Source organism: Notothenia rossii (genome assembly GCF_949606895.1).
Source record: "Notothenia rossii genome assembly, chromosome: 2".
NCBI classification, from domain to species: Eukaryota; Metazoa; Chordata; class Actinopteri; order Perciformes; family Nototheniidae; genus Notothenia; species Notothenia rossii.
In genome coordinates, this window is record NC_136904.1 from 21,549,451 (window position 1) to 21,566,294 (window position 16,844).

Sequence of the window (16,844 nt, forward strand, 5' to 3'; positions counted from 1 at the left end):
TTCTAGCCATAACCCCGCCAGTTGGTGGTCACTGCCGTAGATTGAAGCCCTGCCGTAGATTGAAGCCCTGTTCGCGGGGACGCGCAAACGTGACGTCATCGCCTGTGCTGAGCGTTCGTCTAGTTTAATAAGCTTTTTTCTCTCTTTTGAATTATATATTTCCCGTCAGATTAAAAAGCAAACGGCTGAATAAATAATGTGCATACAATTGCGAGGATGCTCGTTTTAAGGACACTTTTCAGATAGTCACAATCTTCGTATTGGAACAAACTTCCGTTTTTGAGTGTAGTCCCATTCTGCTATGTTCCTCCTTCCTACAGAACAGACAATGACAGGATAATGTCATTTATCAGTATAGTCCTATTTCTTAAAACCTTCTCTGTTGTTTAAGTGTCTGATAACCACGAATAGTAAGCAATGATATGACAGTAATGATAGGCTATAACATCAGACACCGTGTTATTTTCAAGCAAGCCTAAAAGAGAATGTGTTCAAACTGGCTTCACTCGCTTTAATTGCTCCTTTGAATGTAATTTTCCTCTGCTTTCCTACTCAACAAATGTTTGTATTGTAATGCCACTCATATTTTATTTTATTTTAAAGTGACATTGAATGTTTTGAAAGGTGCCCTAAAATAAAGTGTATTATTGATCTTATATCTGTGCCTATATCACACTATTAATGTTCCTTATTTTACACTAAGTTTTTCCTGGTGTCAATAGGGAAGATCTGCACTGTTCTCTACATAACATGTTCAGCAGAGCAGGTATTTCTCCTGCAAGATATGGCACCCCCCCTACAACTTTGTCCAAGACAGTCACAACTTCTCAAAAATCACACTGGTGTTGCCTGTTCCCCTCTAGTTTATGCTCACCAAAGCATTTTACTCTGGGACCAGCAGGTGAAAAACTAAAGAGGGGCTTCCAAATCCGGCAGACCAGGTGTTGTAGCTGCCGGATTTGGAACCCCCCCTATATCTTTGTCCAGGATAGTCATACACTCACCAAAATCACACTGGTGTTGCCTGTTCCCATCTAGTTTGTGCTCACCAAAGCATTTTACTCTGGGCCCAGCAGGTGAAAAACTAAAGAGGGGCTTCCAAATCCGGCAGACCAGGTGTTGTAGCTGCCGGATTTGGAACCCCCCCTATATCTTTGTCCAGGATAGTCATACACTCACCAAAATCACACTGGTGTTGCCTGTTCCCATCTAGTTTGTGCTCACCAAAGCATTTTCCTCTGGGCCCAGCAGGTACAAAATTATAGGGGGTGTTCCATATCCGGCAGCCAGCCACAACACCTTCTCTGCCGGATATGGAAGCCCCTCTTTAGTTTTTCACCTGCTGGGCCCAGAGTAAAATGCTTTTGTGAGCATAAACTAGAGGGGAACAGCCAACACCAGTGTGATTTTGGTGAAGTTGTTACTGTCCTGGACAAAGTTGTAGGGGGGGGTGCCATATCTGGCAGGAGAAATACCTGCTCTGCTGAACATGTTATGTAGAGAACAGTGCAGGTCTTCCCTATTGACACCAGGAAAAACTTAGTGTAAAATAAGGAACATTAATAGTGTGATATAGGCACAGATATAAGATCAATAATACACTTTATTTTAGGGCACCTTTCAAAGCATTCAATGTCACCTTAAAATACAATAAAAAACTAAATATGAGTGGCATTACAATACAAACATGTGTTGAGTAGGAAAGCAGAGGAAAATTACATTCAAAGGAGCAATTAAAGCGAGTGAAGCCAGTTTGAACACATTCTCTTTTAGGTTTGCTTGAAAATAACAGTGTCTGATGTTATAGCCTATCATTACTGTCATATCATTGCTTACTATTCGTGGTTATCAGACACTTAAACAACAGAGAAGGTTTTAAGAAATAGGACTATACTGACAAATGACATATTATCCTGTCATTGTCTGTTCTGTAGGAAGGAGGAACATAGCAGAGTGGACTACACTCAAAAACGGAAGTTTGTTCCAATACAAAGATTGTGACTATCTGAAAAGTGTCCTTAAAACGAGCCTCCTCGCAATTGTATGCACATTATTTATTCAGCCGTTTGCTGTTTAATCTGACGGGAAATATATCATTCAAAAGAGAGAAAAAAGCTTATTAAACTAGACGAACGCTCAACACAGGCGATGACGTCACGTTTGCGCGTCCCCGCAAACAGGGCTTCAATTTACGGCAGGGCTTCAATCTACGGCATAACACCGGAAACCCTGAGTTTTCCCTGAAGTTAGCCGGCTAAGCGAAAATCCTGGGTTGCGTTCCAATAGTCCATTTAGCTTAGGAACCTTCCTAACCAAGTGAAATGACCCGGAAGTACGTCAGTGTCAGCCATGTTAAGTGCCGTTCCAATTCTCCAAATGAAAGGAAAGGAGGTTTCAAACTTCCTTTATAACCTTCTTTAGCTTAGGAACCACTGGACCTCCCTTGACGAAAGGAGAGGAGCAAATGCTGCCCCACAATGCATTGCAGCTGCAGCATTTGCCGTCACTCAACAGTCGGCCGTTCACGGAAACAACCGATTATGACCGAGAAATTATATCATGAATGTTACGGTGCTTATTAAGCATTTTAAAACGTATGTGGTAAGTTGCCAAAGTGCTTTGTTCTGAACTTTCATCAGTATTATAATCAAAAAGAGAAATATGAACGTTAGTTTTTACTGAAATGATCAAATAAAGTCAACATTTCAGTCTTTACTGAGCTGTGTGGAGTTTGTTCAACTTTTAAAAGATGTTTGAATGGTGATATACACAGTGATAGATGTTAAGGACTAACGTTTATAATAAATACATTTGTATTGATTTTAAGATCTTTTCATAGTTCATACAATCATACGTATTGGGATCATTTGTATTAATGTGGACCGGAGGGAGAGGGTGACAAGCATAAGTTTCACTTTCCTTTTTTATTTCAATTCCAACTTTGGTCATGAAGAATATGTTTCTCTGTTGTCCCCGTTCATAAAGCAACAGCATCAGAGCAAGGTGCAGAGTCTCTAGATGAGTTTAAAGTAGTCCCTCCTTCTTATTATACATCCATGTTGTAGTCTGCTATAGAAAACTGTAGTTTCCATAGTTTCCCCACAGCAGCAGACGCACATTCATGACGTCCGCTGGCGCATCATAAACACGTCGGATAGTGAAAGTGCATTCGGATTCTCTAAAGCAGAGGTTCTCAATTGTTTTTCAGCCAAGGACCCCTTACAAGATAGAGAATACACCAAGGACCCCCTCATTCTGATTTGTGATTTTGGGCTATATAAATAAAAATTGACTTGACTTGACATGTATGTCCCTTGGAATAATCTGATGTAGCCTATTTTTTACACTTCTATAGTCTTAGTTATGTGAAAGAACAACACAAGAGCAATGTATTAGAAATATATTAGATATGTATTAAAAATATTTGCACCATCTCAACAAAGAATACCCATAAAACAATCAATCAATTAGCTGCAAGTAATACTGTACCTAAACAAAATATCAAAGGGAAATCAAGAGAAAAGTGATCATTTGAAGTGCATTTCAACACACACACACACCACACACACCACACACACCACACACACCACACACACACACACACACACACACACACACACACACACACACACACACACACACACACACACACACACACAAAGATAACACATCAAGTGTTTCACTCTTAGTTCAAATTAAATGATTTATAAAAGTCTAATAACAAAATAAATGCAGGCTATAAACAATTGAACACATACCTGCATTGCAACATATATCAAGTAAATTGCAAAACAACTGCAACTGCATTGCTACAATCCCAAACCACTACTTGTAATGGCAGCCAGCTCTGGACACTATTGGAGTGATGCAAGGCAGTCCATGAAGCTGATTGCTTCTCTCTGCAAGTGAAGACACACATATCAAACTAAATCAATAAATGCAACATACAGTATCTGACATTTCTGTTGCTCTCACACACACACACACACACACACACACACACACACACACACACACACACACACACACACACACACACACACACACACACACACACACACACACACACACACACACACACACACACACACACACACACACACACACACACACACACACACACACAGGGTTTAAAGTGGGCGGGAACGATCCAGAACAGCGTTCCGGCACCTTCGATTAATAAGTAAATAAATCTGATTGGCAGTTTTATACATAATAATGTCAAGCGAGTTCACAGGGCTGCCAACTCTCACACAATTGACATTTTTCACACGCTCTCAGCCACAAGCCCATTTTCTCAAGCAGTGAAAAACAAATTCATAACTGATAATGTCATGGTGCGAAAAGAGGACACTACTGCACATTGCGCAACAGCAGCACCAGGCAGCAGACCATCTGAATAGCGAGAAATATACACAAATGTATTATATTGTAACTTATTCCCATGCATGTTGCTCAAAGTAATCTCAGTCAGTCTCACTTCTGCGGCTCTCCCTCTCCTCTCGCGCCAGTGCGATGAGCCGCGCAGAGCCGGACACATCAGTGGACTCATCCAATTGAACCGCGAATTTAGACCCTCTCAGTCTTTCCAGCAGTTGTGATTTGATATCAGCAGACATGTCCTAAATTCGTCGTCTGCTCTTTAGCAGAAACAGACGTAACATTAACCATCCGTTGTTGTTGCTGGCTGTAGTCCTCGCCCTTCCTCTCAAAAAAAGCCCGGTCTTTTTTTACATAATCTGGATCTGATTTTTAAATGTATAGATTTGTTAGATTAGAACGTAATCTATGAACTATTTTAGATTAAAAAAATAAAATATTATTTGTTGAACTATGAAGCCTTTTGTAAAAAAAAAAAAAATGAGAAAAAAATGATATCATGATAATTTAAATGAATGAATCTGAAAACTTTTCACGGACCCCCTGGCAGAGTGCCACGGACCCCCGGGGGGTCGCGGACCCCACTTTGAGAACCACTGCTCTAAAGCACCGAGGTCTCTTCTCCTAATCCTTTTGAATTCTCCTATCCACTATCCCTTAACTCCGTGACGTTTCACTCAGAGATCAGGAGATAGGGTTAGAATTTAGGAGCTGATTTTTGGATTATCGGAACGCAACCCTGCTTCGTAGTATACCCCCCTGCAGCAGTAGGTTCCACATGAAGACATAACAACATAAATAACAGAACAGCAAAAGGACATCATACAGCAACATTTACAGGGATTACAATTTACATATCTATCCGCATGTACAGGTACCAACAGCATCTGATCACAATGTTTCTATCTGAACACTTGTGACTCATCTGTTTGTTTTTGAATACTAAATGCCATAACGCTATTGCAAATGTCAACACATGGACATTAGACACTCAACAGGAAGCAAAACGTTTCCTGTCTGAGCGATTAGTTTAATAATAAGGAAGACTGAAATGACTCAGTTTGTCGTACTAACTTTGCATTGTCCTACTCTGAATTAACACATACTTCAAGTAATTTTCCATCTGTCACCAAACCTCCCTTTAGTGTGATTGACTCTGCAGTTTCATCTCTTACATCGGCTCATTACCTGCGTGGACTGTTCTCATGTCACGCTTGATTGAAAATAGACTACTTTATTGCAGAGTTTGGGCTTTTCATCAGGGTGTGATCACTCAGACAAAAAGCCAAAACATGTTGTGAAAGTAGCGATAATGAACAACAATATATATATATTTGTACCTCTTCGTACATACAGACAAAATGTGCAGTTGCAGAGGTAGTTATGTGTGAACATTTGTATTTTTTTCCCACCCAAATACATCCCACTGGTGGCTCTGAAAGAGTCTATGGGCGCTGTCGAGGATGTGATTGCTGATATAGGAGAGCTACACGAACCATGCTGCCAACTAATCTGGGTGGCCATACACACAAACATTACTGGATGCATTCATATGGCTATTTTTGCCTGAAAAGTAGCTTCAGATGAAAGTACACTGATATGAGTGTCATCACACCACCACAACATATCAGAAGTGAGATGTGAGGATGAAGTAAGGCTTCATTGTAGGTTAGCCATGTTGCTGACCCCTGTGTGAACCCTGGTTTGTTGATGTTCCCCATATTGAAGTGTTTCCTCAAGGGGAGAATCTCTAAGCAGCTTTTCCTCCACTTCAAAGGGACAAAATGTAGGGCTGCTTTGCATAATCAGGTGGGGAACAGCTTTTTGCCAGGGAGGCAGGAATTAATTTGTGGCACCGCCAGATGTAATCATTAAAACCCTAGTCATCGACAATAAAGAGAGGAGCGTTGGAATGCCAGAGGACACTAAAGCTAAGCTAAGCAGGCGAATCTGGACTGAGCTCTGCTGAAACATAATGGCCTTATTTCAGATTGGTAACATTCAGTTTTGTCACTCGGTGGTTGTTTTAAATGTACATTACAATTTTAGTGATGAGAATGCACCATTAAAACAGGTATTAGGCAGCATTACACATTATGTCAGTCAAACTGAGAGCCATTTAGCTGTATGTGTAGGCTTTAAAACTCCACTCACAGTCTGTAAATGTACTGAAGGGCTCACTCTCACTGCTCTCATTAACCCCTGTTACCAGCAGCTGTTTTCAGCACAAAATGTTTTATAAAAAAAGAAACTCTCTAACCCACTTTACTCTATGCTCAGCACCAAGCAGCACACGTACACATTTTGTGGTTATAAGATAGTTTTAAGTTGGGTACAATGTTATAGACTTTGTGACAGGAAAGACTTCAAAAAGCATTCATTATTTGTGCAGCTCTAATCCAATCAGATCTAACCCACAATAATCACACTGTCAATGGGATAAGTTCCCCCATGTGAAAATGTTTAACTTGAAGAGTTTGACTGAATATGCCTGACAGTTAACAAGCGGGACTATAGATTTAGTACCTTTTTGGGTATCCATCACTCATTTCAAACGTCATAATTTGTCAATATTCCATTAGAAGTGAGTGAACAGGATTGCTGCTCTTGATTGATTGTCATACTACTAATCTCTGAGGGGGGGAAGTCTGCAAAGAATAAATAGCTGTAAGGGTCAAGTCAAACTGGTTTTCTATGTGAACATGGAAGAGAACCTTATTATGAACTATGACTGGGTCTACCAAGGCAGTACATCTGATGTGCAATATGAAAAAACTAGCTGTTATCATCTTGCCACTTGCTGTATAATGAACCAGCAGCAAATATGACAGTACAACCTAATCGTCTGGCTGTGGAAGCAAAATCCAATACTTAATTTAATTTAAGGGCAGACTGAAAGAAAGGTTCCTCTCAAGTATTATTTGTCAAAAATTGAGCAGAGTCAATATCAGCATAGACAGAAAAGAAGCGAGCAGAAGGAGAAGTGAGAGGGTGACTACAACAACTTCAAGATATACAGACATTTGCATATTATCTACTGTTTGTCTGACATAAACACTGACTCTAAATGCAAAAAAGAAGTTCAAGTGTTTTGTTTTTGTGTTGTTTACAGATTTAGCAGAGAGCACAGTAATCACACCTATTTCAAATAAATCAGCAAAATACTGAAAATGTAAAATGGAGAAATGGAACAAAACTTGAGTAGTTTGATCATATTCAAAATCGTTAACATGACTCATTCTTGTCTGAACTTTTTTGTTTTTTTACTGCATATCCAAAATGTGCATTATTTCAAAACTTGTTTTACATTAAAGGGGTCTCATGGGCAAAATAAACCACTCAAGCTTTAAGAGAACTTCCAGACCAACTGCTGTGTGGCCCCCATAGACTGTATAGTGGCCCCTGATGAACTACACCGGGAGGAGTTGTGAGTGCTTGTACCTCCTGCAGTTCCCAGCTGTGGGGAAGGAGACTACCATAACATCCACACAAGAAGACAGAGCACAGGCTCAACTGACTGAAGGCAGGGAGGATTAGCCTTGACCGGACATTCAGTCATCTTTTTAGGAAACACAAAACTAATCGGGATATATTAAAAGTACAAAATCAAAAAGTTGAACACAATTTTGATACAATGACAATGGTCATAAACATATGATCCTTATTATCCAGCTACAAAAATGTTGCAGTCCACAAAACAATATAGCAGATTATATTATGAGTGCTGCCCATATCCATGTGACCCTACTAATTCAACCCATCTAATTTTACGAGATAAAATAATTCATTTATAAATGTTATAAAAAAAGACCCATACTAAAAGATAAATTATTAAAAACCTTATTAACACGTTGTGAGATTCTGGGGGCCTGCACTGACCTCTACTGTGTTCAAAAATGTACACTGCACAAATGAGTCCTTAACTTAACAACACGGTCTGTGATGGAGAATTCAATGTATTTTAATTAAGTCATCACTGTTATATGCTTTTTTAAACAAATTCCACTAAACAAATAACACAATCCATGTGACTTGCCAGGTTTTGATCCTTCTGACAGCCCGGCAGAGCTGGATACTTTGAGTCAGACTTTAATCAAATGACATTAGGCTTGACCTCAACTTTTCTCATTGTGCGCCTGCAACATAGAATAACAAGCAGAAATATTTAGAGCTTTTATCCTTTCAGCCATTTAAATCTTTATGTATTTTGTAGTTATATTGATGTTTGAAATTGGCTTTTGCATTACTACCCCAATGTATTTCTGAGTCAAATAAAGGTTGAATGAATGAACCCTTATTACCACATGATTTTAAACATCTCTCTTTTGCTTGACTGCTGCTATTCTCCAGAGGACACCATTCCTTATTATCAGTAAGACAATACTTTACGAAACCTCATTCCAGTACTTGGAATACTTCCCGCAAAACACATGTTAACCAGCTCCATAGCACATACACATACAAAGAAACATACACTGAGGCTCATTATTGACACTTATTTGACCCCTGTATGGATCCCTGCCTGGTGTTCTCTTGGACTAAAATTTCCATCCAGCAATGGAGTACACTCATCTTAGTATTATCTTCACTTCCCCACTTCAAACCTTGTTGAAGTGGTGAAGGAAAAGCATGAATAATAGATTTTTCTCCCCAAAGGGGAAAAGGGGAAAATAAGTCAGAGGGGGGATAGGCTGAAGGAGGGGAAGTATGAAGTACCTGACTTTATACATTTCATCCCAATACTTTCAGTTTAAAACCTTAACATTAAAACCAAATACAACAGTGCATGTGATGTTACAAAGGATCGAATGGGTGGCACTTACTTAAATTAAGAATGTTCGCAGAAGGGTTGGAGGTAATTCAGAAATAATAGAGTCTTCCTGGAGCCCACCTTTAAAATGCTTAGATTGGATATTCAATAGTCTATTCATCACATTTTATGTAGGCACTTAAGCACTTATACATAATATATTTATAATTCATATTCAGCCGGTCGTAGTGGAATGTGTGAAGCTGTTAAGTGCTGCAAGATGCCATCTCTCTCCTCTCAAATGTTTCACACCATTTATTTTTATTTTCATTAAAAGAAACTTGGGCATTTGCCTTTGAAATCTGGCACTGAATTATATTGATCGCCTATTCTACAATAAAAAACGTATTATTCTACCTTTTAAGTTTCTTACAATGCGAAGTAGCTTTAGAATTTCCCAAAAGTTTTATCTGACAATAGAAACAAAGTGCGGCTCTGTGAGGATCCACTCAACATAATGCTTACCTAGTACGGCTAAGTCTGTAGGGAATGTCCTACATTTGAAAAAGTATTGAACAAATTGAAATGTAGACCTGATGGTGGCACTAAGTAAGATGATAAGTTATTTCGACCATAACAATGTTAACATCTTTGTCTGAATCACATTTAATACAATTCATCCAATGGTTAGTGACAATGCCATCAATAGGGTCATGATATGGCCAAAATATTCTGTCATTTACTGCAAAATGGATGCATCATTGTTCCCTAGTAAAAAATCTGCAGGCATATTTGCAGTTTTCAAGACCCAGTAATCATTGTGCTGAGCAGACAGGATGATGCTTGCCTTGTTCCGAGAGTTTCACAAGGCCTACTGAAGGTGACACCGAGGCCAATGCAGCGCATAATCTGAAGTCAGCAATAAGGCAGGTGGCAGAAGGGAAGTGTCTTCGGTTTATCCTCCCTGTCCAATTCTTCTCTTCCTGCCTCCCTGTTCCTTCTATGCTTTCACAACTTGCTATTCTCTCTGTCTCCTTGTCGCCTGATGACTTGTTCTCCCTTCCTCTACATCTCTGTATCAGGCTGTCTTTCTTACCCCCGATCCCTCTCTCTCTCTCTCTCTTTTTCTCACCCTCCCTCCCTCGAAGAGTAGGCATTTGATGTTGCCAGCCCTAGCACAGAGGTAGACAGTGATGCTGTATAGCTTTTCTCTGCCTATTAATGTCTTAACTCCTGCTCTGCCTTCTGCAGGACGTCTACTGAGACATCATCTCCCACACCGCATGCTCTAATGACAAGACTGGACATCCTAATCAAGTCTACTGTGTGTGTGTGTGTGTGTGTGTGTGTGTGTGTGTGTGTGTGTGTGTGTGTGTGTGTGTGTGTGTGTGTGTGTGTGTGTGTGTGTGTGTGTGTGTGTGTGTGTGTGTGTGTGTGTGTGTGGTACAGGTACATTCAAATGAGGTGAGAAGCAGGTTTCAAATTCATATAAGCTGAAATGAATGTGGTGACAGGCAGCAGCAGCAGCAGCAGCACCTTGTCCTTCTGACAGGAAAACACTCTGGCCTGATGCAATCTGATGAAAATATTATTTTTTGGGGGCATAACATAGATAAATATTACATGAAATATATTGATTTTAAAATAAAAACATTGGAATTGGACATATAATAACATTACACAGTAACAATTAGCAGGTTCAATATTCTACAAAAAGGTATCACAACATTATCATAAGCTCTGCCTTGATATTTCCCCGCAAATGTAATATCAAGGCATCTTTCTGTCCTAAATTCTGAAACAATTCTGCTCCAGGAAATGGGGAGAAACTAATGTATCTGTGGCAATAAGATAAACTTGTAAATTAAGATAAATATCCATTGTGATGGGTGCCAAAATTGCTTTTCCAGTGTCAAACAAAAATAATGATATCACGAGAGCACAATCTTCACAGTTAGAGTTGAGGGTTTACTCAGACTGCTTTAAAATGGATGCCCTGCCACACTGTCACACGCTGACGTTTACCTGTGCGGTGGCTTCACAAACAGGACTCATTATTTCAGCTATAGTTTTAGTTGAGCAAAGAAGCATGAACCAGAAGAGAGAGCATTTTTACAGATCCTATTGTAGTATTGGGCAGAGACAGAATGTATTCACGATAATGTTTTTAACTCCTAAATGCACAGTATTTGAAACACTCAACCATGTCTAATCTAACTCTAAACCTAACTATTTATAACTTCGACATCTGAATCTCAACGATTTACCTACACATAACTGTCAACATAATAACCCTACCCCACTATGGCATCTTTGTTATTTTACCAAGAACACAATCTTACCTATTGACTAAGAGATTATTGCCTGACCTCAGCTTCATTTCACAATAATACATAACAAATCATGAATCGGTAATTTTGATCATTATGGCTCCTTAAAAGGTTGTTTTCTAATACAAATATAGTTGCAAAATTCAAAGTAGATATATTTTCTTTGCTCTAATCCAGGGGCGTCAAACTCAATTTCATCCCGGGCCACATCAGCATTATGGTTGCACTCAAACGGCCAGTTGTAATTTTAATTATATATATAAATATACATATGTAAATATATAATATATATTAAATAATGTATTATATTACATTGTTGGCCCTGCATTGGATTAGTATCAGTTCTGTTAATATCTTCCTAAATAACTACGTCTGAAAGCAGAAGTCTAGGGCAAATAATTGAAAGTAAATATTCAACAATTACACCAATTGTATTGTATATTATATTCTTTGCAAGCTCTTGCGGGCCACAAAAAATTAGGTTGCGGGCCGGATTTGGCCCCCGGGCCTTGAGTTTGACACCCCTGCTCTAATCTCTCTATGAATCCGTCTTATGTCCCTTTTTATTCTCTCAACTTCTCTCTAATGTCTGTTCATCTTCCTCTCTTTCCTGGAGTGATTGCTCAATTACCAATCCTCACCCTCAGGCTGTAAGGTGAGCAAATGAAGCAGGATTTATTGGCCGTGTAAAAAGACACACTTTTAATTTCTCATTCCTCGCCCTCTTTGTCTGTCAGAGTTCACTGTGCTCATTAGTGAATTGTGACACTTCTAATTTAAGGTGTTTCTGGCTTTGTAACGATTCAGTGAGCTTAGTACTTAACAACAGAGGAGGGAACAACTACTGAATAAATGTATGAGGGAATCAATAACTCATAAACTTTGCTTCATATCAAAATTGATATTAACAAATAATGCAATATCATGCGAGCTGGTTTGTATTAAAACATATTTTCAGCTGGTTTCAGCAGTACTAAATAATGGAACGTTAATCAAGGCCAACCTTTCTATGCATATTTTCCAGCTGCATGTTCTTCCTCTGCTCCACTCCTTATGTCTGAAGTCCTTCTTTCTCTTCCCCTTAATCCTCTCTTCCCCTAAGTGCTAGCTCCCAGCCTGGAGCCTCAGGGATCCACACAACTTGATTGTGTTTTGATGTTCTTGTGAAACCTACAAGTGCACTCAGCACTCAAGACCCATAACATACATTCTCAAGACCGTTCACCCAGAGGAAAAGAGACGGTGGGGAAGGGATGAGTATTTACCATTATCCCTGTCAGTGCAGTGTACACACTCGCAGATTCATATATATACTCAATATCCTGTATTGCCATACATGTGAGGGAAACATAAAACATGTTGTATGAACCGTAAATCCTCAATACTTCACTTCATATCATGACCACTGACATGGAATGACTAAACGATATGCCCATTGTAATTCATGTCGTGTTAACCATTTATTTTACTGTGTTTGGTAGCTTGAATTGAAACGTAATAAAACTTCAAAAAATGAAGTGTTTTCAATTACTGGCTAATGATCGTTTTAGTCAGATGGATGCTGGGAGATGTCACCAGACTTTATATGATAGCAAGAATTACATTTGTGCAGGCGCGAAACAAGGGTTAGGGAGGTGTCAATCAAGCACAGTTGGTAGGAGCCCACAGCCCTGAGAAGAAGTCCAATTAGGCAACATACGTGGAAACACTTGTGTGGGTTGGTGAGTTTATGTAGGGCTTTTAACATGATTGACAGCCACACCAAATGCTAACTAAGCATTGCCACTGACTTAAACATTAAACCCAATTAAATAACACAATGTAAATATTAGTAAATATTAACATGAAATAGTTGTTAAACTCCACTGATGAGCAAATCTTATGTTACCTCAAGTGTTAAAACAGTGATTTTTTTTATTTCTACTGGTGTTTTTGTAGATTTGACCATCATTTCTACCATTTTTAATATGTATTTATTTAATTAATATTCACCAAAAGAAAAGCCGTATTAAAGCAGACATCATGCCAAAAAACTTGAACAATAGCTCCCAGTAATCAATGTCAGTGTGACAGTGAGCCAGCATAAACACTATTAGGACCTTTTTAGAAACCATTGAATGAACTGTGTTTGGCTCGAAATACCAAACAGATCATGCATTGTAGCATCCCATAAACCCCTCTGTTTCAGCCCTGTTTCAAAAGTGCTGATTCTCTGTCTGTTACTTTAGATGAAAATAAGGAGCCACTCCCCACGCCCCTCTGAGAGATATTTGGTTAAAAAACACGCAATAGGCGCGTTCACACCGGAGTACTTTTACCCGCACCTTTCCCGTTTAGTCCCGTTAGTGCCTGGAATTTTGCATTCACACCAAAAAGAGAACTTAGTTCCGAGAACTTTTACCCCCATTTTTTGTGGGGGGGGGGGGTTGTGAAGCCGCCATTGTATTTGCTGCCATTGTATTTGCTGCCATTGTATTGGCTGGCATTAGCATTATTAGCATTAGCATTAGCCCCGCGCACCAACGGAGAGAGAATAACTTATGGCAACACAAAAAAAAACATGGGAGCGGTGGAGTGATGAGGAGGTGTCGGCGTTCTGGCGATTTACTCGGAAGGCTTTCACCGCTTTAACTCCAAAGTACTTGGAGTGAAAGCGGCTATTGGTGCTCTAGGAGGTTATTAAGGTGATAAGGTGGGCGGGGGTTAACTTGGTTGGTGATTGGCTAATGGTTACAAGCCAAAAAATCGTTATGGCATCAAGTGAGCTAATCTTTTTTCCTGAAACTTTCAGAATCTCTTTACAGAGGGGACATACGTTTATAAATAAAAGACATGATAAAGTGGATTTTGCATAATAGGTGACCTTTAAGGACCATCTCAGGGTTAATTACTCACATGCCGCAGCATAGGTGCAGTTTGCTGAACGGTTATATTGTTCTCTGTAAAAATGTATTCTAAAGTTCAGCTGAATATGATAGGCTTCAGCAGAAGTAGTTAGAGAAATTGATCCAGTATCTTCCATAGCCGTCCACTTTAGTGCATAGAGTCTATGCTTAGAAGACAGAAAGGAGGTGTTTGTGTTTTCATATTTCTCTTTCCTGGAGGTAGATCGCATCGATGTGACAGGCGGCTGTTGGCCAGAATATCAAAGCTGGACTGAATGAGGTACTCCCTGAAATCAATGAGTAGGCTTACTATATTTGAAAAATAAGGCTTCGGAAATTCAATATACTGCAGGGATATTTAATAAATCTTGTAATGGAGCGACTTTTAATGATTTTCTGGGAATTTTATTTAGCTATTTACATTGTGTATTTCTGCTATGTAAATCAACATTCAAACACAACATGGCTGATTGAGGCATGTTAGGTTCACTTGTTTCCTTGTTAACAAGCAACAGCTTGCTGTTTGGGTTAATAAGGAGAATCATGACAGAACATTAACTGATCTACCAACCGTGAGGCAGAAACAAATGTTTTATTTTCTAATGTCTCAGAGGGTATTTTTCTTCAAAATGTTGTATGGTGTGTTAGACACATCACACACACGTATGCACCTTTGCTTATTAGGTTCAACGTATTGCTTTGAAACCAACCTAATTCCGTTTAGGTTTTTTGTTTGACATAATACATTTAATTAAAGTCAACGTTTCTGCTTTATCAGTGTATGGCAATTGAGTGACATTGCTTTTGTTTAACTCTTAAAGGTGGGGTAAGTAAGTTTGAGAAACCGGCTCGAGATACACTTTTTGTTATATTCCATGGAATGCTCTTAACATCCCGATAGCAATGAATATCTTAAGTGCTTTGACAAAAAATCCATAAAAAAAATTTCATCTGTGGAAGCCGTAGTGCTGTAAAAAGCACCGCCAATCATCTGCGCCGGCCCGGCTAAAGTAACTGGATGGCCTACCTGCCTGTCAGCCTTCCATCTGTGCACAAACTTATCTCGTGCCCTCATTGGTCATGTAAGCGTTCATGTGTGTTGGAGGAGAGGCTCTGTAAGGAAGTGGCAGATTTTTTCCGGCTGTGTATTTTCCAATTCTAGCGCACTCGAGCTGGTTTCTCCAAAATTACCTACCCCACCTTTAACTGATGAAAGAATGTGTGTTTATTATTTTAATAATATCAGTTAAAAATATTCCAACTGCAAAGAAACGTGAATGTCAAAGCCTTGGAGGCAAAGACATAGGTCAAAGTGTGAAAACATAAACAGTCTCTTGTGTTATTGCTGCTTTGCCACATTCATTATGCACGGCTAGTTTAAATGAATAATGCAGGTGACTAAATGGTTCAACAGAAGTAGTTCAATTATCATCATGAATTATAAATGTATCATTAAAAGGTGCTCTGAGATTTTAGTCACACAGTGAGGCGTTGCATAATCACTTTGCCAGATTTGATTGTCAAAAAAACTCCTCTTCAACACGACCTCATCGCAAACAACAACAACACAATATCTGTACTCAGGCCGAGAGAACCACTTCACAATATCGATATCAAGTATTTAATTTGAACAGAAAATAAATTCCCACTTGCTCAAGGTAACTGATGCATCTTGAGTGTTTACAGTCATAAGTAGATCAAATGATCTCCAGAAGAAAATGTGACAACTGGTGCCTGAGTCATCAGTATGACAAACAAAACTCACATCTTTCCACTTGTGAAAAAATGTTATTCTTCATTTTCTTTTCACCAACTTTTCCTCTCCTAGTCTAATGGTCTGATAAAAATGTATAATTTCTACATTTTCTCCCTTCACCCCTTGTCCCCGGCCACGTTTCATCCACTTGGCTAACCATCATTCATCAGCTATACCAAGGAAATTACAGGGGAATTCAATTATTAATGTGCTTTAAGATCCAAATGAAGCCTCAATATACACTTCAGATTTCCATCCATCCATCTTTATAACATACTGTACCTGCCATACATTCAGTGTCAGAGCTGCAATGGTGCCCCTCTCTCTGCATTTGATTAAAGAAAAGGGGAAACCCTTGTCATGCAATAGCCACGTCAAATTTCCAAACATATTTTTATATTATTCAGATGAATCGACTTCATGACAGCTACAAGCTTGAATTGTAGTCTAGTTGAAGTCTACAGGGTCTGAGAAATCTGGTGTTAAACATGTCTGTGAGCCAGGATATTAACAAATAAACCAGAAAGATTCATAGTAAATGCAACAGTAAACGTTTTTTAAATTAAAAAGAGAATATAAAATATAAATGGAAATAATTACTTTCTTTCATATAACACTTCTTGAAGAAAATGTGTAGGCAAGAAAGGTTAAGTACGTGGACTGAAAGGTAATGAAGTGAAGATCCAGTGGAGATTGAATAACTGGCAGGAAGTACAAAGACACAGCAGGTCAAATGAGGCTCT